The 27,184-nt window shown below is 44.9% G+C and overlaps 1 long non-coding RNA gene across 1 annotated transcript in view; it reads right to left on the bottom strand.

Moving 5' to 3' along the window:
* Positions 1–231: 231 nt before the first annotated feature.
* Positions 232–27,184, bottom strand: part of LOC137646823 (uncharacterized) — a 52,098-nt gene continuing 25,145 nt past the window's right edge. Inside the window, exon 3 of the long non-coding RNA XR_011045466.1 lies at positions 232–426. This is a non-coding gene — a long non-coding RNA (uncharacterized lncRNA). The remainder of the gene's footprint in view (positions 427–27,184) is intronic.

The following is a 27,184-nucleotide window of genomic DNA, read 5'->3' as shown; positions in this document are numbered from 1 at the left end:
TCTGGTAATATTGTTGTAAAAACTTATAATACTTATTTACTGTAATAACTTTTTTTTTTCCCCATCTTCAGTTAGTTTGCTATTGAACCTATGAGATAAATGGAGTGACCACTGTAATACATAAACCCTGAAATCTGAGTACACTGGTCAATTGAGCATTTATGGATATTTACAGTACTGTATTTCTCATAAGGGTATTTCAACACTCCAGAAAGGTTTGATGATAGACTGGTCACTACAGTCGAGATCATTCGTCGGTGTTCCTTTTTGTAATCGGAAATTAATCAAATAAATTACGGTATTTTGTTGTCCTTTTTTCTGTAATAAATCCCAGATTATTTGCTGACGATTTTCATCTTGATGTCATTAGGATGCCTCACTATACTTAATGAATAAATAATTTTCCTCTCAATTGACGATTCTAGTCTGAAAAATAAATATATTGAAAAAATGTTAACTGTACAGATATACTAGTCTTATTCAAATGTTTTACTGAGCACCTCAAAATCAAGACTATTTTTAGCAAAATATTCTGTATGATAAGCTTTAAAGAGTATAAAATAGTGGATATAAGGACAAACTAGATAGGCTATGTCCATGACATTTATAATTACAAATACTACTACTGAAAGTATTATCTTGTAAAGTGGAAAAGTATCAGCTTCCTAAAATGTAACAAGTTAATTATTTATTACAATAATCAAATGAAAACTGGCCTCTGGTAATCCACGGAATACCAGGGGCTCCCCTAATCCTTCAATTTTCTTCAAGAGATATTCAATAAACCATAGCTTCCCAAACAAAAAAATTTTAACCTTACACCAAAGAATACCTAGTCAAAAACACACAATACTCATTAAATATTCATGAAAAAGCTATGTATAAATTCTGAGGAAAAAAAGGATTTACCAACACGGTAACAGTTTCAGGAGTGAAATATTATTTAGTGTACAAGAGTACACTGTAGTGCTGTGCAAATGAATAATTGAGTTGTTTTCACTCCTTAAAAAAACTGCTAATTCATAAATTTATCCAGAAAATATATCATAATTGAAATGGTAAGTTGTATGGATTCTCCATATACTAACTCCAGCTTTCCTATTACATCAATTAATTTATCTAAGTGGATTTTCTGGTTAATCTTCAACAAATGAACGAACTTGTTCTACCCATCTTTCTTATCTTGCCTTGAACTATAGGAAGCCTATCACACTTTCTCCGACTCGATAACTTAGCGTTGAAGAGCTCATTAATGAGCTTATTTAACATTATTGTTCTCGAGTTACTGGGTATACTTCCTCCATGGACTAACCTATCGAACGCTATTAAACTAACAATCTGGTCTTCCTGGAGTCGCATCTTTTCTGTTCATAAACACAGAACATTAATTTGTCTTTTTGCTCATAATTAACCAATGTTACCTTAAATTGATGCAAAGTCTATCCAACCTTATCCATTTATTATATAATCCAGTCTTTATTCAACATTGGCTGCCCTATCTTGTCTTTGTCCGTTGTCACAATTATAAGCTCCTAGTATTGTGTTTTATATAATTCTACGCTACAGGTTATGAACTGTCTAATACTGTAATCAAATAACATACAGTGGATTAGGTTAAGCCCATCTACTCTACAACCTTAAGAATTGATAGAAATCTCATTACAGGAATCACGTGTTAGTCTTTCACGGTATTCCTATTAGTGAACTGGAACTACATCTCTCAAATTTCTTTATTAATATTAGGGCGAACGAATGTAAAATGATTTTTTTTTTCTTATAAAACCAAATGTATTATAAAGCATTTAATGAAGTATGTGATGTTGCCTGGGTAAGCAACTAGACTAAATAATGAATTACCTAGAGCACCTATTACAGTTATTATATCACAATTAACCTATAATTTTTAAAGACATGGAACTAATATCAGTGAATATTGCAATGGTCAGAAAAAAATTTATGTAACTACAGATTTTTCTAATTATTGACAAGTGAACATGACTGTTTAAAGGTCAGAGAGACTAACTTATCAGTTTCTTTCCTCAAAATCTGAATTCCTCGTTAACTTGGAGATTCAGCGAGTGGAGACGTAGCTCATAGGGATTCAGCGCATGGGAACCTAGCACCAATACTCCAGATACAAAACTGAACACTACCAATAGGCGAGAGAACACCCATATAGAGTACCCTGGTGCCTCATATATATACTCGCACATGTTTCTTTCCTAAAAGACTACTAATGGCACTTGCAAGAGGACAGTACCGCGCACTCTCCCATGAAGAGAGGGACAATAGAGTCACGTTCCTATCACTTGAACTTTCTGGACTCCTTGAACGTCTTTGTTGTTTTCCTGCTGGAAATAGCATCGAAGGCTCCATCATTAAGGAGGTAGAGGAGGATAGAACTTGAGTTTGCCTTCACAGGTCACAGGGTCGCACAGCCTGATGGCGACACTAGCAGGAGAGGTGTAGAACCACGCGTCCGTCCTTGGGGTCTTTCCAGTAGCATGAAGACATTGAAAGAAGGGGAATGGCAGCAACCTTTCCCAACACATTCTGCAGAGGCTTCTTTCAAGATTAGTACTGTATATTGGATTGAAGCCTAAGGGTAGACCCCTTCCTGATGATTCGTTCCCGTTGTCATCATAAAGCCATAAGAGCGAGGGAGACAGAAAACAGTCATGATGTCCAACACAAATAAGGAGTCAAAAGGATACCCAGCTTGCAATCCCACAGCCACATATATCATTATTACTAAGCTACCACCCTAATTGAAAAATAGGATACCATAAGCCCAAGGGCTTAAACAAGGAACTATCCCAGTGAGGAAAGGAAATAACCAGAACACAATGGTTTGATATTGCAGTGTCTTTCTCCTAGAATAGCTGCTTTCTATAGCTAAAGTCTCTATTCTACCTCTATCAAGTGGGCAGCAGCCACTAAACAATTACAGTGCAGTGAATAACCACAGGGGTGAAGAACAACTTTTCGATTACCTTAGTGTCAGGTTTATGGGTAAGGATAAGAATATGTAAAGAATATGCTGGACTATTCAGTGTATATGTAGGCTAAGATCAAATGAGCTGTAACCAGAGAGGACTCAATGTGGTACTATGTGAACTGTCAAAGGAGCCTAACTCTCTAACAGTAGTATCTCAATGGGTGGCTGGTGCCTTGGCAACCCTACTAACAATTGCAAAATCTTTGTCTTCCTTAAAATACCTTGCACACGGTGATCTGTCAAAAAATTACTGCATATTAAAGAAAAAGCAAAAAATTAAAACATCCCCATAAGGACACTGGAAGTACATCCACTCTTTCTGCTGGCCAAAAAAAGTGTGAGCTCATTGACCTGTCAGGTAGGAGGGGCTTGCATGTCCCCTCGCAGTATTCGCAGTATCACCACCACCTAGTTAAAAGTTTTAACAGTTGTCTCTAGCTTTGTTAAAAGCATACTCATATTAAAGGAAGAGGTTTGTATTCCTGTAAGAACAAACATTAAATCTGCATCTATATGACTGGGCAGTGAATGACAGACAACCATCGTTACCAGAACACTGAGTGCGCCAATGATGTCAAAAGCATCAGCTACCATAGTTGAGTGTTCATAGTTCAGGCAGAGAACAGCTACTCTTAACTGTAACAACTACAATGACTGGATTTTACCTTTCAGTACTTTCTTTTTAATCTTGATGTGCACCATAGATTGGATTTATGAATTTGGGCTATATAGCCCATCGATGGGGTCTGTGAGGCCTTTAAAGGCCAAAGTGATCATAGTAGGAAAACCCTACAGTTAAGAGGTTAGAAGAGGGCGGACAGCATGGTGTAGGAAAGGAAGCAATAACAGAGGTAAGGAGCGATAATAGACGTAAGAGACGGATATACAGTAAGCACAGCTAAGAGCAAGGGGGGGCATAGCAAAGACCCTTAAGGGTAGCGAGTCTGCCCCTTGGAAACGATGTTAACTGTCAAAGGAGCCTAACTCTCTAACAGTAGTATCTCAATGGGTGGCTGGTGCCTTGGCACCCCTACTAACAATTGCAAAATCTTTGTCTTCCTTAAAATACCTTGCACACGGTGATGTCAAAAAATTACTGCATATTAAAGAAAAGCAAAAAATTAAAACATCCCCATAAGGGCACTGGAAGTACATCCACTCTTTCTGCTGGCCCAAAAAAAAATGTGAGCTCAGTGACCTGTCAGGTAGGAGGGGCTTGCATGTCCCCTCGCAGTATCACCACCACCTAGTTAAAAGTTTTAACAGTTGTCTCTAGCTTTGTTAAAAGCATACTCATATTAAAGGAAGAGGTTTGTATTCCTGTAAGAACAAACATTAAATCTGCATCTATATGACTGGGCAGTGAATGACAGACAACCATCGTTACCAGAACACTATGAGTGCCAATGATGTCAAAAGCAAAAGCATCACAGGAAAAAGGCTTTACTACCATAGTTGAGTGTTCATAGTTCAGGCAGAGAACAGCTACTCTTAGATTCTGAAGTAAAGTAACACGTTTACCAAACAACACGTGGGTGCTAATATTTTAGTTTGTCCATCATAAATCTTTCCATTTATAAATGGTTTTATCTCTAAAGATCATAAAACTTAGGTAAAGTTTGATTCCTAGCAATATTACAGTGTATTACAATCTTTGTAAAGCTTCCCCTTTTAGTTCTAGGTAACTGTGCTTACACTTTGCCCCTTTATGCACTTACTTGTTTTGACAAACTGTAACAACTACAATGCCTGGAGATTACCCTTCAGTACTTTCTTTTCAATCTTGATGTGCACCATAGATTGGATTAATGAATTTGGGCTATATAGCCCATCGATGGGGTCTGTGAGGCCTTCAAAGACCAAAGTGATCATAGGAGGAAAACCCTACAGTTAAGAGGTTAGAAGAGGGCGAACAGCATGGTGTAGGAAAGGAAGGAATAACAGAGGTAAGGAGCGATAATAGACGTATAGACGGATATACAGTAAGCACAGCTAATATCAAGGGGGACATAGCAAAGACCCTTAAGGGTAGCGAGTCTGCCCCTTGGAAACTATGTTATTTTGGGGTCATTTCAAACTATCTACTTTTTAGTTTCTCAACCTATTTTCATCATTTTAATAGCATTTTAAAGAAATTTAATATTTGAATTTTTGATAGTACAGATGTTAATAGTCCTCATGTTTTATATATATATTTTTTAAAACATTATTGGCAAAGTTTGTAAAGCTTGCAATTTTTCATTTATAAGTTTTGATAATTTTGCAAATCCCTTCTTAGAAAATTTGATAAAATTTTCTATCTTTTCATAATAAATGGCAAATATTCATTCATAAACAAAAAAGTAGTTCTGATTTTTCCCTGGAAAATTCGAATTTTGATATCGTCCATTATTTTTTTTTTTTCATAGAAATTGTCCAATTGACTTTATTAGGGGTTAGTTTGGGGTTTGAGGGCTAATTATAATTTTTGGGGTTAATTATACCTTACCACTACGGATAACGTGGACATAACGATTATTTTTTGGGTTATTGATCAAGCAATGGTGAGCGCGACCCCTCAAATCCAGAAATATATACGCTACATATACCAAATGCCTACACGAGTAAGACATTGCTAGCATAATATATTCTTGTGTACCGACTGTTTGGGGAAACTTTACTCTTCAGGATTATTTAGCCGTCGTCTCTGGAGTGCATACATTTTTCAGCATAAATAATTAAAAATCTTAATTACATAAACAAGCAAAAGAAATACTGGCTTCCTTTTTTTTTTTGCTTGTAGCTTTCAGCTGAATACACTTTAGTATGCATGAGTATGAGCTTTTATTGGTAATTTTCCTCAACATGACAAATTCGTAGACAATTTGTATTTTTCCTAACGATACAAACCTTAGCTATCTATTTAGGGGTATTACTTTCTGCGAAGCTGAAATCACGAGCCATTAAAATTTAACGAGGGTTAACTACGCACACCGCTAGTTAGTGGGGGGGGGGTAGGGGGGGGGGTAAGGGGCCACCACTCCCACTCACACACCGGTGATTTAGCTCACTTTGCTTGGAGGTAGGACTTCAAGGGATATAGGTGTACTGGGCAAGTTTGTATAAATAGCTAAGGTTTGTATCGTTATGAAAAATACAAATTATCTATGAATTTGTCATTTGTTCTGTAACTGCAATACAAACCTACGCTATTCATTTAGGGGTGACTCACCCATTAGTAAGGGTGGACGTCCCTACCAATCTGGCTTTTGGCTTTACCCGTGGGCTCCTTATCTGAGTACGGGCTCCTTATCTGAGTACGTTAGTACTCAATATAAGGAGTCCCTGTGTCTCGCTAAAACCTTGCTACGCAAGGTCCGCAGCCTAGGCAAGCTGTGTGATGAGATATTTAGAAGTGTGACTGTCAAGGTAAAGTTATTCCGAGTCTTTTTATAGGAAAAACTGTTGTAACCAAGACTTTCCCAATACCACCTTGACAGGGTATGGGGATGCAATAGTATTAGCTTAATACTAGGTACACAAGGGAGCATGATTTACCTGCAGTGGTTTGAGGTTAGCTTATGCAGAGAACCCAGGATGCTGCTTTCCCTAAGAGAAGGGAGGATGAAGAAAAGAATAAGAGCCAGTCAAATCTTTTCATTCACGCAGACTAAAACCGGGTAACAGTGGCCTCAACTTTCTGCTACTTGTCCAATAAGGAGCTTGAGGTATACAACCAGAGATTATATAGAGTTCCTGTGGTCATGTCTTGCAGGAGAAAGGTTGTGTAAGTCACCTGGAGTATTCACACCCTTGTCTGTAAAATCTGCATCTGAGAGTAATCTGCTAGAGGGGCCAAGGGCGTAGCTATGCTCCTGACATTGTGAGTCGAGATGTTGGAGGAGGATCTGGATTCAGGGCGTAATTGATGACCCTGTGAATCCAGCAGAGATGTTGTTTTGGTGATCCTCCTTTTGTCTCTCCCAGTGCTGATGACAAGAGAAGGGACCCGAGTGGGCTGTTGCCGTTCTCTTGAGGTAGAGCCTCATACCTTACCCAGGGTACAGAAACAGATGACCTGGATCGTCAGTTACTGAGTGGAGACTTGTGTAGGATACGTCATCTCTCGAGCGAGTGTCTGGCAACAGATTCGGGGACGAAACTGAACATTGCCTTTCACCCTTCTCATTAACGGGCGATGTTGAAAGAGACCATGAAGTTCCTTGACTCGTTTGGCCGCTGTCAAAGTGTGTAGGAACAGTCTTCTAAACCAGGTGAAAATTTGTTGCCTGGTGAAGTGGAACGTCAGGAGGTCTCCTTAGAGACCGTAGAACTTGAACCATGTTCCAAGAGGGAGGTCTCAATTCCGACTGGGAAAAGGCAAGTTGCAAGTCCGCATGGGTTAGGAAAGATCTAGCGATGAGAGGATGTCCCTTCTTCTCAGTTTGAAGGCGAGGCTCAAGGCCGAGTGATCGTCTTTACCTGTTGAAATATACTTGAGGATTCCACTATTGCTGGAATAGAGGTATCGAGTGGAAAGATACGCTTTCCCATGACACCAACCACAGAAGATGTTATACTTTGCCTGGTAGACTGATGCTCAGGAATTCCTCAGATATCTAGTTAACCTCTTTGCAACTTATTGCGAAAAGCCTCTTGTGAGAGAGGGGGTACTGGATAGTCTCCAGGTGCACAATCATAGCAAAGCTATAGCTTGTGGTAGATGTCGAAGTGTGGTTGTCTGTGATGTGGAGAGGGTTCTCTTGGAGGCTCTATCAGGAGCTGCAGAAGGTTTGGAAACCGTTCTGCGTAATGCCATAGCGGAGCTATGAGAGCCCTTGAGAGGCTGACCGACGTTCTAGCCTTCTTGAGTGCCCTTCTCCAGACAAAACAGGGACGAGATGTAAACGTCATTGTTGTATCCACCATTGATGGCATACTTCTTGCCAGAGAGCCTTGGGGTCTAGGACTGGGGAGCAGTGGAAGCCTGAGGTTCAGGGGCGTTGCGAACAGATCCCTAGTTGGAGAACCCCGTAAAGTCGGGACTTTGTCGGCTGCTAGGTGATCCAAAGACCATTTGGTATACCCTATCTGTGAGGCTGTGCACAGATTGTTGACAAGCACATTCATCTAGTCTAGAATGAAGCGAGCTGATAGTGGTACCGAAGGGACTTTGGCCCATCTTAGTATTCATACTGTTAGATGGGAAGAGGCTGCAAGCAGGTTCCTTCTTGTTTGTTGATGTGAGCCTCTATGTGGTGTGTTGTGTTGTCGCTCATCACATCACTGAGCTGAGGGGCCCATTAGGAACTGATGAGGCTGTTGAAGAACCGGAAAGTTGGCCTTCATCTCTTAAGAGATTTAAGAGAAGGTACTTTCGGACTCTGTCCAGAGGCCTGAGGTCGTGTGGTGCAGGACTATGATCCCTCCTCCCTTCTTTTGATGTATCTAAGCACAGCATCAAGTCCGAGGGGTGGGGAAGGATGAGAAGGTTATACCACTCCGTAAAATCTCGACTGACACCCATCCCTTGAGGTTCGTCCAAACTTCTGGTCCCATGGAGGCCAGAATGTCTGGGGAATCGAAGGCCTGGTTTCAATTGGTCTCAAGTCACCCAGGGCTAAGAGTTGTTCTCGTTTTGAGGAAGGGTCTTGTGACTTTTCTAGCCTGTCTTTGATGAGAAGGTTTTGTGGAGATTGGTGTCTAGAATCATTCCCAGATACACCAGTCTTCTGAGATGGAAGTAGGGAAGACTTCCACAGGTTTACCTTGATTACCGGATCTTTGTAAAAAGATTTCAGAAGTTCCGGTGCTAGTGCAAAGTTGCCAATGAGTCTGCTAAGGTCAGTCAGTTGTCCAGAAATGGAGGAGACGGAAGCCGATCCTGTGAGACCAGGATGGGTGCTGTGGAAAGACCAAAGCACAGTGCCCTGAACAGGTGTTTGTTTGTCTAGACTGAATCTTCAATCCTTCCTAGCAGATGGATGGTTTGAGCCTGGAAGCATGTGTCCTTTGGGTCCAGCGTGCAAATGAAGACCTGTGGTTTTAGCCCTTGTCCAAACTCCAACATGGTGTGGACATTGATCCAAAGGAACAGGTCCTTGCGGATCCTTTTGCATGGGAGATTGTTGATGCTGGGTTCTTGACTCGTGGTGTAAAGGATGGGCCACGATAACCTGTGTAAGGATTCTTCCCTGGAGGGAACTCCATCAACTGATAGAAGTAAGGCAACGCTTAACCCTACCATGCGCACTGATGGGATTGATGCTATTCCTTAGAGCAGTATCGTGGTTACTGTGCAGTTGGAGAGGGCTTGTAAGTAGTCACCTGCCGACAAGCCGCTGATGAGGGTTGTCAATCGTTTGCCGATCACTTTAGTGGATTGATGTGAGGGTGAACGGTGAGTAGCGAGAGGTGTGTTGTATGCCTTCTGATCTAAGGAACCACGGGCAGAAATTGACTATTAAGTCAAGAGTCATAAACAGCTGGTGAACGGCAAATTGCTGATGATCGATGAATCGGCGATCTGTGAGCCGAAGATGGTAACTGACAGGCAGATGAAGGCTGTCTGGTCAGTCAGCCAAGGAAGGTTCGCGATTAATGAGTTGGTAATCTGCCTGGAGAGCCCAGAGAGACAGCAGAATGATTTAATGATAGTCAGTTGGTGATGGTGAGCCATTGAAGATCAGTGATTGATCAAGGACCGGTGATCGGTGAGCTAAAGATCGGCAAGCTCATGATTGGCTGGTCAGAGATCAGCAAGCTGACAATTGGCTGGTCAGAGATCAGTGAGGTGAGGTTAATGATCGAAGAAAGATGAGGTGCCCATCGGCGATCTAGTGATCAGCAAGCTGATGACTGGTTATTGACTAGCAACCGGAGTTTGGCACGCTAGCAATCGGAGATCGTTAGCAATTGGAGAGACTAGAAGTCAATGATCAGAGAGAGATGAGCTAGCAATTGGCTAGTTAGCAATCAGCAAACAGTGATCTAGCAATCAGTCGGTTAATGATTTCTTGTTTGCTGACGGTGGTACTGTCAAGAAAAAACTCCAGAAGAGAAAGGGACCAAGGCTTCCCTGTGAGGAGTCTCGACCGATGGTAGATGCGTTTGATTTTCCTTGAAGATGGAATCTTCGGGATCTTGAACCCTTCTGTGAAGCCTCTTCTCTCTTTTCCCGGCGGCCATGCTGTTATGCATTTGCAGGGAGAGAATTGAGGCAATGGTGACCAGTCAAAAAGTTTTCATTCTTTTTGCTTATTGCGCGAGTGTGCAGGAGAGTACTGGAGCGATGGCACACAGTATGATGCATCAAAACATTTCCTGTGTTTTTCTTTTTTAATAGTCTAAAAAAAGTCAATGTGTATATAAAACTAGACCAAATACAAACAGTATTCCTATTCAAATCGATATACTGTATGTCTAAAACAAATTACATACAAAATAACTAATGGAATATTCATGTGTTACTGAGAAGATGAAAAAAATCCTGAAGTAGTTTTTTACATTGAAAAATATTTTCAAACGATTGATAATGTGATCAATTTGTAATAGTCACAACTTGATTTATCCTGTCCGGTAGTCTCTTATCCAAAACTACTCATCACTGATATGACAAATTCGTAGATAATTTTTATCTTTCCTAACTATACAAACCTTAGCTATTTAATATGGGTATTACTTTCGGCGTAGCTGAAATGACGAGCCATTAATTTTTAACGAGGGTTTGCTACCCACACCGCTAGTTAGCGGGGGTAGGGGAAGGTAGCTTGCTACACACCCCCCCCCCCTCTCACACACCTGTGCTTGAGCTCACTTTGCTTGGAGGTAGGACTTCAAGGGGGATAGGGGTGGCGGGCAAGTTTGGTTAAATAACTAAGGTTTGTACAGTTAGGAAAAATACAAATTATCTATGAATTTGTCCTTTGTTCCATAACTGGAATACAAACTACGCTATTTAATAGGGGTGACTCACCCATTAGGAAGGGTGGACGTCCCAGCCAGTCTGGCTTTTGGCTTTGCCCGGGGGCTCGTTACTTGAGTGTGTAAGCACCCAAGAAATGAGTCCCTGCACCTCGCTAGAACCTTGCTACGCAAGGACTGCGGCCTACACAAGCTGTGTGTGAAGGTATGAAGAAGTGTGACTCGTCCTAGGAAGTTGTTCTGAAGTTCTTTAGATGGAAACTTGTAGACTAGGACTTTCCCAATACCACCTCGTCAGGGTATGGGAGACGTAACAGTATTAATCTTAATGCTAGGAACACAAAGGAGCATGGTTTACCTGCAGTGGTTTGAGGTCAGCTATGCATAGAACCCAGGATGCTGCTTTCCCCAAGAGAGGGGATGATGAAGAAAAGAATAAGGGCCAGTCAAACCTTTTCATTCATGCAGACTAAAACCAGGTAACAATGTCCTCAACCTTCTGCTACTTGTCCAATAAGGAGTTTGAGGTTATAAAACAGCTGTTGTGCAGCCACCACAGGGCCGATGGCGAACGTATCGAGTCTCCTGTGGGTCACGTCTTGCAGGTAGTGGGATGTGAATGTTGTTTGACATTTCCACACCCCAGCTTAAAGAACCTGCGTCACTGAAAAATTTCTTTTGAAGGCCAGGGACGTAGCTATACCCGACATTGTGCGCTCTAGGGCGACGTGACGGAGGAGGGTCTGGATTCAAGGCCAGGTCAAAGACCCTACGAATCCATGCAGAGATGGTGTTCTTGGTGACCCTCCTCTTAGTCCTTCCTGTGCTGACGAATAGTTCTGGCACATGAGGACGGCTGCAGCTGTTCTTTTGAGGTCTGGGTCTGGGTCATCTGTTAACAATACGGAGACTAGAAATCCGGGAGTTGAATTGAGGATCCCCCACTCCACGATTCTGAGTCTTGGCAATAAACTCAGGGACAAAGCTGAACGTTACCTACCCCCATTCCCCTTGAATGGGCATTGTCATACGAGAGACCATGAAGTTCGCTGACTCGCTTGGCCGAGGCCAAAGCTAGCAGGAATACAGTCCTCCAGGTTAAGTGGCGATCTAATGCCTGGCGTAATGGTTCATAGGGAGGTCTCTTAAGAGACCTTAGAACTCGAACCACATTCCATGGGGAAGGTCTCACTTCCAACTGAGGGCAGGTAAGTTCATAACTCCGTATGAGTAGAGAAAGTTCTAGCGATGAAAAAATATCCATTCCTTTCAGCCTGAAGGCGAGGCTTAAAGCTGAGCGATAGCCTTTCACTGCCAAGACTGATAGGCGCATTTTTTCATGCTAATACACGAGGAACTCCGCTATTGCTGGAATAGTGGCATCGAGTGGAGAGATACCCCTTCCACGACACCAACCACAGAAGACTTTCCACTTTGCCTGGTAGACTGCTTCTGATGACTTCCGCAGGTGTCCAGACATCCTGACAGCAACTTGTTGCGAAAATCCTCTCCCAGAGAGGAGAAGCTGGATAGTCTCCAGACATGAAGTCGTAGTGAACCTACGGCTTTGTGGAAGATGTTGGCATGTGGTTGTTTGAGTAGATTGTGTCGTGGAGGGAGTTCTCTTGGTAAGTCCGTTAGGAGTTGCAGAAAGTCCGGGAACCATTCCTCGTGATGCCATAGCGGAGCTATGAGGGTCATTGAAAGATTGACCGATGTTCTAGTCTTGTTGAGTACCCTCATCAGACAGAACGGGGGAAAGGCGTAAACGTTGATGTTGTCCCACCATTGTTGTTAAGCATTTTGCCAGAGAGCCTTGGGGTCTGGGACTGGGGAGCAGTACAGTGGGAGCCTGAAGTTCAGGGCCGTTGCGAAAGATCCACAGTCGGAGAACTCCACAAAGTTAGGACATTGTTGGCTACTAGATGATCCAAAGACCACTTGGTACTCACTATATGAGATGCTCTTCTCAGATTGTCGGCGAGCACATTCCTTTTGCCCGGAAGGAAGCGTGTCGATAGCGGTATCGAGTGGACTTCGGCCCATCTCAGTATCTCTACTGCTAGATGGGATAGTAGCTGCGAAAAAGTACCTCCTTGTTTGTTGATGTAGGCCACTACTGTGGTGTTGTCGCTCACTACCACCACAGAGTGACTTGCCAGGTACTGTTGGAACTGTTGAAGGGCCAGAAATACGGCCTTCACCTCTAGGAGATTTATATGGAGGTACTTTTCTGACTCTGACCAGAGGCCTGAGGTCGTGTGGTGCAGCACGTGGGCCCCCCACCCTTTTTTTTGAAGCGTCCAAAAACAGCATCAAATCCGGGGGGAGGACGAGAAGATCCACTCCTTTTCATAGGTTCTTGTCTGCCACCCACCACTGGAGATCTGTCAGTTCTGCAAGTCCCATGGGGATCTGGATGTCTGGGGAATCGTACGCTTGATTCCACCGCGACTGGAGTCGCCACTGGAGGGATCTCATCCTGAGGCGACCGTTGGGAACTAGACGAGCCAGCGATGAAAGGTGACTGAGGAGACGTAACCACGATTGGGCTGGAAGTTCTTCTAGTCTGAGAAAAGGCCTTGCGACCTTCCTCAGCCTTGCTATCCTGTCGTCTGATGGGAAGGCTTTGTGGCGATTGGTGTCTATAATCATGCCTTGGTATACCAGTCTTTGAGTGGGAAGCAGTGAGGACTACTCTAGATATACCATGATCCCCAGATCTTGGCAAAGTCTCAGAAGTTTGTCTCGGTGTTGAAGATGGGATGACAGTGTCTGCTAGGATTAACCAGTCATCCAGATAACGGAGGAGACGGATGCCAACCCTGTGTGCCCAAGATGATACTAGGGTGGACACTCGGGTGAAGACTTGTGGTACTGTGGAGAGACCGAAGCACAGCAACTTGAACTGGTACTTTGTTGTCTAGGCTGAATCTTAAGTACTTCCTTGAAGACGGATGGACTGGGATCTGGAAGTACGCGTCCTTTAGGTCCAGTGTGCACATGAAGTCTTGCGGTCTTACTGCTAGTCTGACCGTGTCCGCCGTTTCCATGCTGAATGGAGTTTGTTTGACAAACTTGTTCAGAGCTGAGAGGTCGATGATTGGTCTCCAGCCTCCAGACGCCTTCGTTACAAGAAAGAGTCAACTGAAGAAGCCTAGAGATTCGTCGAGGACCTCTTGGAGAGCGCCCTTCTTCAACAGGGTCTGGACTTCTGCTCGAAGGGCTTGCCCCCTTGCCGATCATATGGCAAGGGAGCTCAATGACACTGGATTCGTCGTCAGGAGAGGGGAGATGTTATGAACGGGACGCGATATCCAGACTGATCACGGAGATTGTCCAGGAATTGGCCCCGAGTTGCTTCCACCTGTTTGAGCAACTTTGTAGGCATCCCCCCACTAGTGTTTGTGGCCTCGGCTGCTCCCTCTAGGATTCTTGCCTCCCCTGGAGGACTTTTTGCCTTTCCTTTCTTTGACAAGAAAGGGCTTAGACACCACAGTCTTCGCTGCTGTCATCTTTTTAGCGGTCTTGACTGGACGGGACTGCTGTGGTGCTGGAGGCTTATAGGGGTTAGATGTTAAAGCCCTATGAATAAGGGAGTCTTGATGAGACTTCCTCCACCTCTCAGCGGCATGTTCCACATCCTTAGGCTCAAAGAAGATGGATCACTCTAGAGAGGAATGTCTGAGCCTATTGATCTCGGTGCTAGGGACCTTCTGATGGAATCTCTCAGCTACTGCATCCGGACGTTTCAGAATGGTATTTGGCCACAAGTTCGAGACTTGGTGGGCCAGAAACTCGATCGTGTGAGTACCGGAGAGAAGAAAGGTCTCCATAACTTTCCTAGCACGTTCTTTGGAGAAATCCTCAGAACGTATCAGGATACCTAAGGTCCCCAACCAGATATCGAGCCACGAAGTGGCTTGCATAGCACACTTCGCAACTTTCTCCAGGTTAAGGATCCCGGTTGCCGAGAATGAGACCTGCCGGTTGGAGTCTCTCTCAAGAGGGACTCTCCTGGTAAGCTCTTCCAACGAGTGGTTAAGAGGAAGAGCTAAACAAAGCTCCTTAAGGATCTCGAAGTACCTCCTCTGCTGTACGCGAGGAGGTGGGAGGAGCTTGTTGGTGGCACTGGACCGGTTGGATGAGAGCATCTCGGAGAGCTGTAGAGAGATCTTGTCCCTGGTACTCTTAACCCCTTGCAACCAGGGCAGTGCTGCACTGGTCTTGGAGGGTTTCTGAGTACCAAAGAGAGGGTCTTGGACAGTGTCCTTGCCCTCTCGAAGAGGGATCTCTGGGTCGGAAAACCCGTTGAGAGCCCTCATTAGAGTCAGAACTTGCCAAAACGCATGTTCTGACTCTTGCTAGTCTCCTCCTAATGTAGGACTTGCAGCGAAGTCTCCTGTCCCCAAAGGCTCTTCTTGGGGAGAGTCGCGGACGTTCTCCGAGTGGCTAGCTGGCTCCATCCTAGTCGAGGACTTCGGCAATGTTTTAGAGTCCTTAGATTCCTTCCTGGGAAGGATGTAGGACTCCAACATTGACGAGGACGGTATGTTCCTTTCAGTCCCCGCCTGAGAAGACATCTCTGCGCGAGGAGAGGTTTCCCTCATTGGTGCGATGGGGGAAAGTCTCTCCTCGCGTGATTCCCGAGGACGGGAAATCTTTGTCCGAAAGGGAAGGAGAGACAGTCTGGGGGAAAGAAGGAACCTGCCTCGAAGGCTTGTGTGGAGTCAGTTTTGCCCTTGGAGAAGTTACCACGTCTGCAAACTCCTCTTTTTCTCTTCAAAGAAGCAGCCATGGATCTGTGACCCAATTCAGAGAAGACAGGCTTGAACGCCTGCATTACGGCTCTGATCAGTGCACCGAACCAGGGCTGTTGGCTGACAGACGCGCTGTCAAACATACCCCTTGAAGGGACAGGAATTGAAGGATCCCTGGGAGGAGTTCTCATCATTGGTAGGTTCGCCTGAAAAGGCTTTCGGATCCTGGACCCCTCTAGATGTTTCCCTTCTCCCACAATGCGCGCTGGTATGCGCTTACGGGAAGGGGAATGATGCGATGGCGACCTTGCCGTGCGTAGTTCAGCAGTCTCGCGCGCGGGAGGATATTGATGCTCGCACGAGGGAGAGTAATGGTGCTCGCGTGAGGGAGAATACCGGGAATTGCACGCGGGACACTGCTGGTACACGCGCGCGGGAGACTGCGGGCGGGCGCGGGAGCGCAAGCAGGAGACTGCGGGCAGGCGCGGGAGCGCAAGCAGGAGACTGCGGGCAGGCGCGGGAGCGCAAGCAGGAGACTGTGGGCGCACAGGAGCGCGTGCGGGAGACTGTTGGCGCACAAACGCGGGGGAGTATTCGCGCACGCAGACGCGCAGGATCAAGGCGTTGAGTGCGCGGATGCGCAGGATCAAGGCGTTGAGTGCGCGGACACGCAGGATCGAGGCGTTGAGTGCGCGGGCGCGCGGGCGAGAGTTCGCGCGTAGGGCGCTCGCGCAGGAGAAAGACCCGCTAGCGCGCGGGCGCGCAGTTGAAGCTTGTGCTGCTCGTGGGCGCGCGACAGAAGGTGGGCGCGAATCCGTAGGAGAGGATAGGCGTGCGCGTATCCTAGCGGATGCGTGCGGGCGATGGCGAGTGCTGGCGCGATGGCGAGCGTTGGCGAGCGCTGCCGCGAAGGCGAGCGTTGGCGAGCGCTGCCGCGAAGGCGAGCGTTGGCGAGCGCTGGCGCGAAGGCGAGTGCTGGCGCGATGGCGAGTGGTGGCGCGATGGCGAGTGCTGGCGCGATGGCGAGTGCTGGCGCGATGGCGAGTGCTGGCATGTGGGAGAAGTCAATCTAGTTGACTTCCCAGTAGCGCCCAGATCAGTCGATCGTTGGTGCGCAGGAGTTAATTGCTGGGCGTGAGCGCTGGTGCGCAGGAGATTGCTGGCGAGCAGGAGAGCGCTGGCGCGTAGGAGAGCACTGGAGCACAGGAGGTTGACGGTGTGCAGGTGAGAGTTGGCACGCAGCTGGGCGTGGGCGCGTAGGCTTAGGCAAGGCCTGGCGCGCAGGAGAACGTGGTTCACGTGAGTGCGTGAATAGCTCGTAGTGGAGCTGTGCTCCTGTTGGGACGCATGTGCGTGTTGGCGCATACGCCCTTGATGCCCTGTGTTAGGGTTTGTTGATGGGGCCTGACGAGCTACTAGAGCGTGTTCGTCAGGTTTCGTTGGTGCATAGCGCGTATCTGGGTGGCGCGCCTTAGCACGCTCAGATGAAACCTTGCTAGGTTTTTACAGGAAGGGTGATGGCAGGTCGGCAGGTCTGTAGGGTGGAAGGTCGACGTGTCCTTTAAAAGGACGACCTTCCACCAAAGGAGATCGTGAACGATCTGCAGAAAGGTCCAGGACCAATGCAGGAACAGTGATCGGTGATTGTTGTTGAGGCTCCTTTGTGGGGGACTGCATCGAAGATGTTGAACCGAAGAGACGCCTCCTCACCGCAGGTGAAGGCAGGCCTCTCTGGCGAAGAGGAAGGCGAGCCTTGCGGCGAATGCGCCCTCTGGGGGCCATAGGGTCAGCAAACTGACCTTCTGCAGTCCTCCGAAGGTGTGTCTGTAAGTGAACTCCCCCGAGGGGAAAGAAACACTAGCAGGAGAGACTTTCTCCCTCGCTGGTTGAACAGGAATGGGAGAAACTAAGCCTTCAGCTACCATAGGGTTTGAAGAGGCAGAGGTGATGGGTGATACCCCATTGGATACCACTGACACCACAATGTTGACAAGAGACAGAGGATCAACCTCTGTCGGTAACGGCGATTGCTTGACAGCGGCACCTCATCGGATGTAGTCAAGTAAAACCTCATTGGAGGGCTAACCCGTAAGCCCCAAGGAGGACCAAAGCTGAAAAAGGGGGTTAGTGACGTATCCTCCCCCGGGGGGAGAGGTGGAGCTGCTTCGCTAGGGGAAGCAACATCATCTCTCGAGCCCCGAGTTTGGTAAACAATACATCGGTCTACGCTACCACTCGACGGTCTCTCGAAAGAGACCGACCGAGTGGTAGCTTTGGAGGATTGATTGAAAGTTTTCTGGCATCCTGACATCTAAGGTCATTGACGCCGATACCATTTACTGTATATGAAAATTAAAAGAGAATTCGATTAAAACCATAAAAATTAAGAAGTCATTAAAATAGTTAAATAGTTTTCAGAAGACCTGCTTCTGAAATAAATCTAAAAATTCCGCTCGCATAGTAAGACACATCATGTCCAAGAATCTTGGCAAGGATAAACCTGCCATCCTCACCTCGAGCCTCAAACAGATATCTATTTCTTAAGTTAGTAAAATTAGGGCATTCGGTCAACAAATGCCTCACTGTTAAAGGTACTAAGCAGTCCTCGCAATACGGTTGGTGTTGGCCCTTCAGCAGAAACTCGTGTGTCAACCGTGTGTGACCAATACGGAGACGACAAAGAGTCGTCTCCCATTTTCGGGGAATCATGTTATACCTCCAAGGTGATATGATATTTGTTACTTCCCTCATTTTATTGCCGTCTTGACTGTCCCAGTGCTGTTGCCATTTATCACAAACCAATTTCTTGATGTAAGGTAGGAGATCGTTACATGGAATGGGATACCTCCTTGGTAGCAACTCGGATGCCGCATTCTTCGCCAGTAAATCTGCCTTCTCATTCCCAGACACACCTACATGTGCTGGAACCCAACAAAATCGAACAGTTATACCTTTCCGTCCAATAATAAAAAGCCATTCTAAAATCTTTAAAACTAGAGGGTTACTAGAATTAAAAACTTCTAAAGCTTGAAGAACACTCCTTGCATCACTAAAAATTGTAAAATTACCCTCCTTTTCCAAAGCTATTTTCTCAATAGCGGTTAATATGCCATACAGTTCGGCAGTAAATATGGAAGCTGTTAGAGGAAGTGCACCTCTACAATTAAAATCATTACTATGTACTCCAAATCCAACGCCAGCATCAGATTTGGAGCCATCAGTATATATAAAAGTCGATCCCCTATGTTCTTCGACATGTTCCATAAAAAGAGACCTGGATTCTAAGTCAGTCATATTCTTCTTAACTCCAATAAAGTATTTACAAAAAGATATGTCAGGTAATTTCCATGGAGGCGTTGATGATACCTTGAATGGAAGTACCTTATTTCTAATTATATCCAGACTATTTAAAAATCGTTTCACCCGAAAGCCATAAGGTTAAGGAGATTTTGGGTGCAACTCAAAGTATGATGCGTGTCTTACAAGGCTTGCAGTCTGAAAGGCTAGAGAGCTAGGGAGTCTTTGCAATCTAAACCAATACCGAAGAATGGAAGACATTCGGTAAAGGTCTAGAGGTAACTCTCCAGCATCAACAAGGAGACTTGGGATAGGCGAGGTTTTAAAAGCTCCAGTAGATAATCTAATACCTGCATGATGTATCGAGTCTAATATTTTTAACCGGCTTGGGGTGGCTGAAGAATATACCTCACAACCATAACTAATTTTGGAAAAAATCAAGGCCTTGTATAATTTTAAAATAGTATTGCGGTCTGCCCCCCATGATGTATGGGACAATACTTTTAAGATATTCAGAGCTTCAACACATTTAGCTTTTAGCGCTTTTAGGTGAGAAACCCATGTAAGTCTACAGTCAAATATCAAACCTAAAAATTTGGTTTCCGATACACATGGTATCCGTTGACCTTTAATGTATATATCCGGGTCTGGATGTACTCCCCGGATACGACAAAAATGGACAATGGTAGTTTTACTTGTCGAGAACTTAAATCCATTCATGTCAGCCCACTGGATAATTTTATCAATAGAGAGTTGGATTTTTCTCTCAACCATTGCCATTCTAGTGCCAGCAAATGATATTGAGAGATCATCCACAAATAGTGTTGAGAGAACATCCTGGGGAATGGCTGAGGATATCCCATTAATTGCTAGTGCAAAAAGGGTTACACTCAGCACACTACCCTGAGGAACTCCTTCTTCCTGGCACTTACTCTCTGATAGAGTTTCCCCCACTCTCACTTGAAAAACTCTACGTGAAAGAAATGCCTGAATAAATAGTGGCAGCTCTCCTCTCAATCCCAATTCATGAATGGTTTTAAGAATACCATATCTCCATGTGGTATCATATGCCTTTTCAAGGTCAAAAAATACTGTAACATGGTGCTGTTTGGAAGCAAAGGCTTCACAAATAGATGACTCAAGTCGTATCAACACATCAGTCGTTGAGTGCATTTTTCGGAATCCACATTGAATCGGTGATAAAATACCTTTCTTTTCAAGGTACCATATCAGCCTTGCATTGACCATCTTCTCCATGATTTTACATAAACAAGATGTCAATGCAATAGGACGATAGTTTGCTGCTAAAAACTTGTCTTTACCGGGTTTTAAAAAGGCTAAAATAATGGCTAGTTCCCAAACACTTGGGTAGCTATGATCATGCCATATTCTATTAATAATGCTTAAAATAAATAGCTTTGTATTAAAATGTACATGTTTAATCATTGCATATGGAATTCCATCGGGTCCAGGGGCTGTATCGTTGCAATGAGCAAGTGCGGAATCAAATTCTCTTTCAGTGAAAGGAGAATTATACGACTCTTCCCTTCTTGTTGCAAAATTTAAAATTTTCTTTTCTTCAGTGCTCCTATACTGGTGACCAGGGGCTCCTTCACACTTGCTGGATACATTTGAAAAATGATTAGCCAGGGCATTGCTAACTTCATTTGCTTCAGTTACATACTCGCCATTCACCTTCAACACTGGTGGTGGGTTGGGGGTGAATTTGCCAGCTATCTTTTTTACTTTCCTCCACACAGAAGATGGTGGTGTTCTACTGTTAATAGAGGAAACAAAAGACATCCATGACTGGCGCCTTGCTTCTTTCATGGCACGACGGAACTGTGCTCTACATTTCTTGTACATTATTAAATTCTCATCAGTTCTGCGTCTACGCAATCGTGTTAGAGATCTTCTTGTGGCTCTGTGGAGTGCAGTTAGTTCTGAAGACCACCACGGGACTGGTCGTCGTTTGAATAACCCTGTTGTTTTGGGAATTGAATTGACTCCTGCTGTATGAAGAGTTCCATTCAGTAGGTCTATGGCATCATCAACACTTTCAAACTGTTCTGCTCTCCCTTCGATTTCACTTAGCTCACAAAATTTAACCCAGTCTGCCTTGTCTAGATTCCAACGTGGCGATCTTTGCAAAGGCGGACCCTTGTTGGTGTTTATAATGATTGGTGCATGATCACTAGTATGCCAATCATCTAATGTCCTCCAATCAAAATCAAGAAGGCAGTTAGAGCTTGCAATTGAAAGGTCAATGCATGACAAAGTACCTGTCTGAACATGAAAGTGTGTGGGCTCTCCTGTATTAAGGAGCCCCACATCCTCATTCTCCACAATTGATGAGATAATATTGCCCCTTGTGTTGGCCAAAACATCACCCCATAAAGGATGTCTACCATTCATATCTCCCAGTAAGAGAAAAGGTTGAGGGAGTTGTTGAATGACCTCTGCTAAATCATCATATAAAATATTATCATTTGGAGGTAAGTACAGAGAGCATATTGTATATTTTCTCCCTATATCAATTTGTACAACAACTGCCTGCAGGGTTGTACGTATAGACATGGGTATTTGGGGAACATCTCGACGAATGTACATGAGACTTCCGCCATGGCTCCCTGCTTGTTGATTATAAAGTGTTCTATAGCTAACATACTCTCGAGGACTAGGAGTGTTAGAATCAAGCATACTTTCCTGTAGACATACAATTATGGGGGAATGCTCATGAATTAGGAGCTTAAGTTCTTCATATTTCGCCCTCAAACCCTGACAGTTCCATTGCAAAATGGAGGAGAAAACTATGGATTATTTCTGGAAGACATCTTGGATGAGGTCTTCCCATTAGCAGTTTTTAATGTAACATTATTACCAGTATGTTTCTTCAGAGGTGGTCTTGTTATGTTGGGTTTAACGTTGGTGTTTTTCTTTGTATTCTTTTTATCTATTTGTTGAGGTGGATGGTGGACCTCAACTTGAATTTCTGATTTATTCAGTCCATCTTCTGGTTCATTAGAAACATCAACAGACAAAACATCAAATTTATTTGATGTCATAACCTTAACGTTTCTAATGGAGGGTGGAGAGAGAGATGGAGGTCTCTCTCTTTTGCGATTAATAGATGGTGGGATTCGAGGTTTTTGCACCTTTCCCACAACAGGTGCATCAGGTAAGTTAGTCTTAAGTGGAACCTCCATCAGATCAGGCAAGGACATGGCCTGAGAGAGGTTTGTATTACTTTTTGTAATGGTGGCTGAAGGCTGTACAGCAATGGGCAATGACCTAGTGTTAATACACCGTGGTAAAGCCTCAGGAGGTGATAAGGTTACCTCGTTATTTGACATTTTGTCAGATAGTATACTTTTTTTTGAGCTATTGGCAGTGCTAGGTTGGTTTGATTTTAATGCCTTAGCATATGTATTTGATTTATTTAATAGTCTTTTGGCATGGGTCACACTTATGTGTTCTAAGTTTGATTTGTTGAGGGCAGCTTCCTCCAACTTATATAGCTCGCAAATCTTGTCTGTGGATTTGTGATTCGAGCTGCAATTTAAACACCTGGCTCCAAGTGCACACTCTCCATGGTAAGATTTGGAGCAAATACCACACATCTTCTCATTTTTGCAAACTTTGGACGGGTGCCCAAATTTAAAACAATTAAAGCATTGCAATGGCTTCTGCTTGAAGGGTCTTACTTTAATCCTTTCGTTCTCGATAATAATATGAAAAGGTACATCAGCATCCTGGAACGTAAGGATTATCATTGATGTACCTGGGACTTTATGAACTTTCCAAACATTTAATGGACACATGGCCAGTATCTCCTCCTCTGTAAAATCATATAGGTCTCTGTTAAAAACTACGCCCCTTCCGTAGCTAAAATTTAGGTGGGGTTTGACATCTAACTTAATGTCATCATTATTTATTTTCATATTGGACAATATTACCGACTGTGTACTGGATTTGGCATGGATAAGGAAACTATTTTTTCCGAAACGAGATATATCGCCTGGTGCAATAGTTCCTACTTTTTTCTGAATCAATTTGCATATTTTAAAATAATTCCCTGTAACCCCCTTTGATTCAGCTATAAGCCACATCGGTGGTTTTGGATTTCTCTGGGAGGGCATGACTAAATCTGTGCCTTTTTCCAACCAATCGGCAGGCCTGTACACATCTAAATCTTTTGGTACCTTATCGCAGAGAGCAGCCGCGACATTCAAGTTATTAATTTTAATATTATTCAAATTACTTATTGCACTAAATGCTTCGTCATAACTACTATAAGATATCCATGAATCCCAAGTTTCAGCTTCAAGTTTCATCCTTATTTCTTTTATGCATCCATAGCATTCAAATGCTTTACATAGATCATCATAATTTGTTTCTATTGAAATTTGTGTAACATGGAGGATTCGAAGTTTCCTCGTGTTACCCAAATTACTCGATTTAGAAATATCAGTAGAATGGTCCTTTCCCGTTCCGAGGTCATCAACAGAGCTATCCCTTATCACATTAGCAGAGGTCGTCAACAGTGCCGGGGGAGAGTCAGCGTATCCAGGGGATGGGGGTTCGTTCCTTAAAGAATCCATAATAGTAAAGAGAGGGAAAAGAGTTAGTTTGATGTACCTGCTCGAGAATGTTAGGCCATCACGCGTCGGAAAGGAAATTTGCACTCTCTACTATCGGCACAATGAGAGTATACTTCCCAGATGGTCCACTCCATACCCTACCCGAAGGATAGCATCAAAACAGATATAGAGGCACAGGTGTAAGCTGAACCCGCCTGTTAGGACTGAAACCAAGAAATTATGGAATCATCCTCCCCATATCTATAATGACGGGCTTCCGGCCAAAAGCCGAGAGTCCTACCCCAAACATTGGATCCCCCTGGATTCCGAAGACCCAACACTTGAGAATAGTTCCGCCAAAAAGGTCCAAACCATCTTCGGGATGGCTGAAATCATCCAATACTCTCATATATAGCTTTGAATGCAAACACCTCCCAACCGCGATACCTCCTCCCACTCATCAAAGCAGGCAGCAATAAAGGATGTATGAACATCCCCGCCGGGGCTACAATGGATGTGAAAACATCCAAGCCATAGGAGAAAAGAAAAAAAATAAATAAATAAATATATATGTACATAATATATACACACATATAATGAGGGAAATTTTTCTCATAGAGTTTGGAAAGCAAGACTAAAGAAAGTTTGTGAAATTAGGATAAGGTTGAAGTAGTATTGAGAAAAAGAAAAAGGTAAAAGAGAGAAATTTAGATTCGAACTGGGGGAGCAATTTCCCCAAGTTCGAGAGCCCTCTTGCCCGTCACCAAGTTTCAGCACGGGAATTAAATGCCGTGCTGAAGCTTAATGACTTCATCAAGGCATTCTCTCATTAAGAGGGAGCTTTGGAGGAGGTTTGGGCAATGGAAGAAGAGGCCTTGGGTTTTTCTCCTTTCAAAGAAACCTTCGAAGGAGTAATATCCCGTTTGGACTTCTTCCGTCGTCGCAAAAACCTCTCCCACTGGGAGGTAGACCACTCCCTACACCTGTTATTGCTATCACACCGTTGGCCCCTACAAGAAGGACAAAGGGCGTGAGGATCGGTCTCGACATGAATGTTCCACAGGGGCGGTCGGAAAACCCAGGGCAGGTGCGCATAATCGCAGAGGCCAACTTCACAAACAGAACTAGAAAAAGAAAAAGACAAAAGCATTAAATAGCTGCTAAATGATGGTGAGGATGAAAGCGGACACGTCCGACTACCATCCGAGCCGAGAGCAAAGTGAGCTCAAGCACAGGTGTGTGAGGGGGCGGGGTAGCAAGCTACCCTCCCCTACCCCCGCTAACTAGCGGTGTGGGTAGTAAACCCTCGTTAAAAATTAATGGATCGTCATTTCAGCTACGCCGAAAGTAATACCCCTATTAAATAGCATGGTTTGTATTCCAGTTACGGAACAAATAATGTTTTTATTTAAACACACTGATACCATCTGTGGAAGGTCTATATATAAAAAATTATTAATACATCTACCATGTTCCATATCAACATATATACGTCTATTGATATAAATTTCTTACTTCTTTACCCGGCGGCAATGCTGTTATGAGTTTGCGGGGAGAGGAATGGGGCAATGGTGACCTGTCAAAAAGTTTTTATTCTTTTTGCGTATTGCGCGAGTGTGCAGAAAAGTAGTGGAGCGATGGCACACAGGATGATGCTGGTGCTCAGTTTCTGGTAAAGCGCAGTTTTCGGTGAATGCGCAGAAGAGCGCTGGAGAGCAGGCAAGCGCTGGCTCTTTGGCAAGAGCTGGTGCATTGGCAAGCATTGGATCTGCGAGCACTGGCTCTTTGGTAAGAGCTGGTGCATTGGATCTAAGACCGCAACTGAGCAGGAGAGCACTGGATCTGAGAGCGCAGAAGAGCGCTGGCTCTTTGTGAAGAGCTGGCGCACTGGTGAGCGCTGGATCTGAGAGCGCAAGTGAGCAGGAGAGTGCTGGATCTGAGAGCGCCCAGGCACTACGTAGGGATTTATGCAGTCTCCCTAGAATGAGCAGAAGCGCGAGACTGATCGTGCAAGAGTGGGTACCTGGGCGCGCAATTGTGGGTGAGAACTCCCGCATAAGAGAGCAGTGGCGAGCGCGCGGAAGACAGCTGGCGTGCGCGCGCGGAAGACAGCTGGCGTGCGCGCGCGGAAGACAGCTGGCGTGCGCGCGCGGAAGACAGCTGGCGTGCGCGCGCGGAAGACAGCTGGCGTGCGCGTGCAGAAGACTGCTGGCCTGCGCGCGCGCGTGAAGTGCCAGCGCTCGTGCGAAAGCACTGGCACGCAGGCGAACACTGGTACCCAGAGATTGTTGCCACACAGGAGAGCGCTGGCGTGTAGGACAACGATGGTGTGCACGCTCGGAAGACTGCTGGCGCGCAGGAGAAAGCTGGCGCGCAGGAGAAAGCTGGCGCGCAGGTGAACGCTGGTGTGCAGGAGAGTGCTGGCATGCAGGACAACGATGGCGCAAGCGCATGGGAGCGTGATGGAGCGCAGGAGAATGCTGCCGCGCAGGAGACTGAAGTTGTGTTGCGCCGGAGATCGTAGGTTAGTTGGTACGCTGGGAAATGTTGCTCTCTGTGGCGAGGTTGCTCTGGTCGGTGGGCAGGTCAGCTGGTAGAACGATCAGGAACTGAGATGTGCCCTTTGGAAGGGCGAACATCCACCGATTGGGATCGCGAATGATCCACAGAAGAGTCCAGGACTGAAGTCCAAGGACTAGCTGCAGCGAGAGGTTGCGCTGGTAGGACGATCAGGAACTGGGATGTGCCCTTTGGAAGGGCGAACATCAACTGTTGCATTGTCAGGAGAAGGTTCAGGAACAGATGACGCCCTGCAGCAATCCTCCGAAGAGGAGTCTCTATGAGTGTCCCCTCTCGCGAACAAAGGTGATCACTTTGCAGGAGAAACTTACCTAAGACTATGTTCTGCCCCCGAAGGAAGAGAGACTCAGCAATGGGGGAGTGTAGTCTAGGTGAAGACAGCAACAGCAGACGGAGTCGATGAAGTGATGAAGATGGAGGAAGTTCTCCCTCAGAAGGGAGAAACAACCTCATACAGGGGGAGGAAACTCTCCCTCGGAAGGGAAAGTCCAACCCCAGGAGGCGAATCTCCTAGTAGCACTCTAGGATGATCTAACGAGAGCGCTACCTGAGGAGCGTAACCGGAGCTAATTCCTCAAAGATGAAGTGCTGATCAGGTGTTGCCACAGGCGTACTTCTAAGAGAAGAGATGACGCCCATGATGCCGTCCTCTGAGGGACGGCAGTGACAGCAGATTCCCCAGGCCTGAACAGAACAGCTCTGCTTCGTCGGCACTCTTGGTCGAAGGAAGAAAACTGCTTCGTTAACTGTGGAAAAATAAAATAAATCGTAAACAGAAAATTTCCTCGGGAGGAACACCTAGTCCCCGACGGGAAGAGGGACCACCGAGGAAACAAACATTAAATAAGTATTGCGCCTCCCTTCCCCGGTTGACATCGACGGGAGAAGGGGAGTGGAGAGTAACTGTAATAAAACCAAAATTACAATTATTTAAATCAGCTAAAAATATTCACTAATAGGAAGAACCACTGATCATCCAAAGGGAAGTGTTCCCCACGTAGAAGAAGCTGAAAAGTTAAAATTAAAACAATTATGATTTCACTTAAATAATTGAGAAAAACAATTGG

The sequence above is a fragment of the Palaemon carinicauda genome, chromosome 9 (genome assembly GCF_036898095.1).
Source record: "Palaemon carinicauda isolate YSFRI2023 chromosome 9, ASM3689809v2, whole genome shotgun sequence".
Taxonomy (NCBI): Eukaryota; Metazoa; Arthropoda; class Malacostraca; order Decapoda; family Palaemonidae; genus Palaemon; species Palaemon carinicauda.
This window is presented reverse-complemented; position numbering and strand designations above follow the sequence as displayed.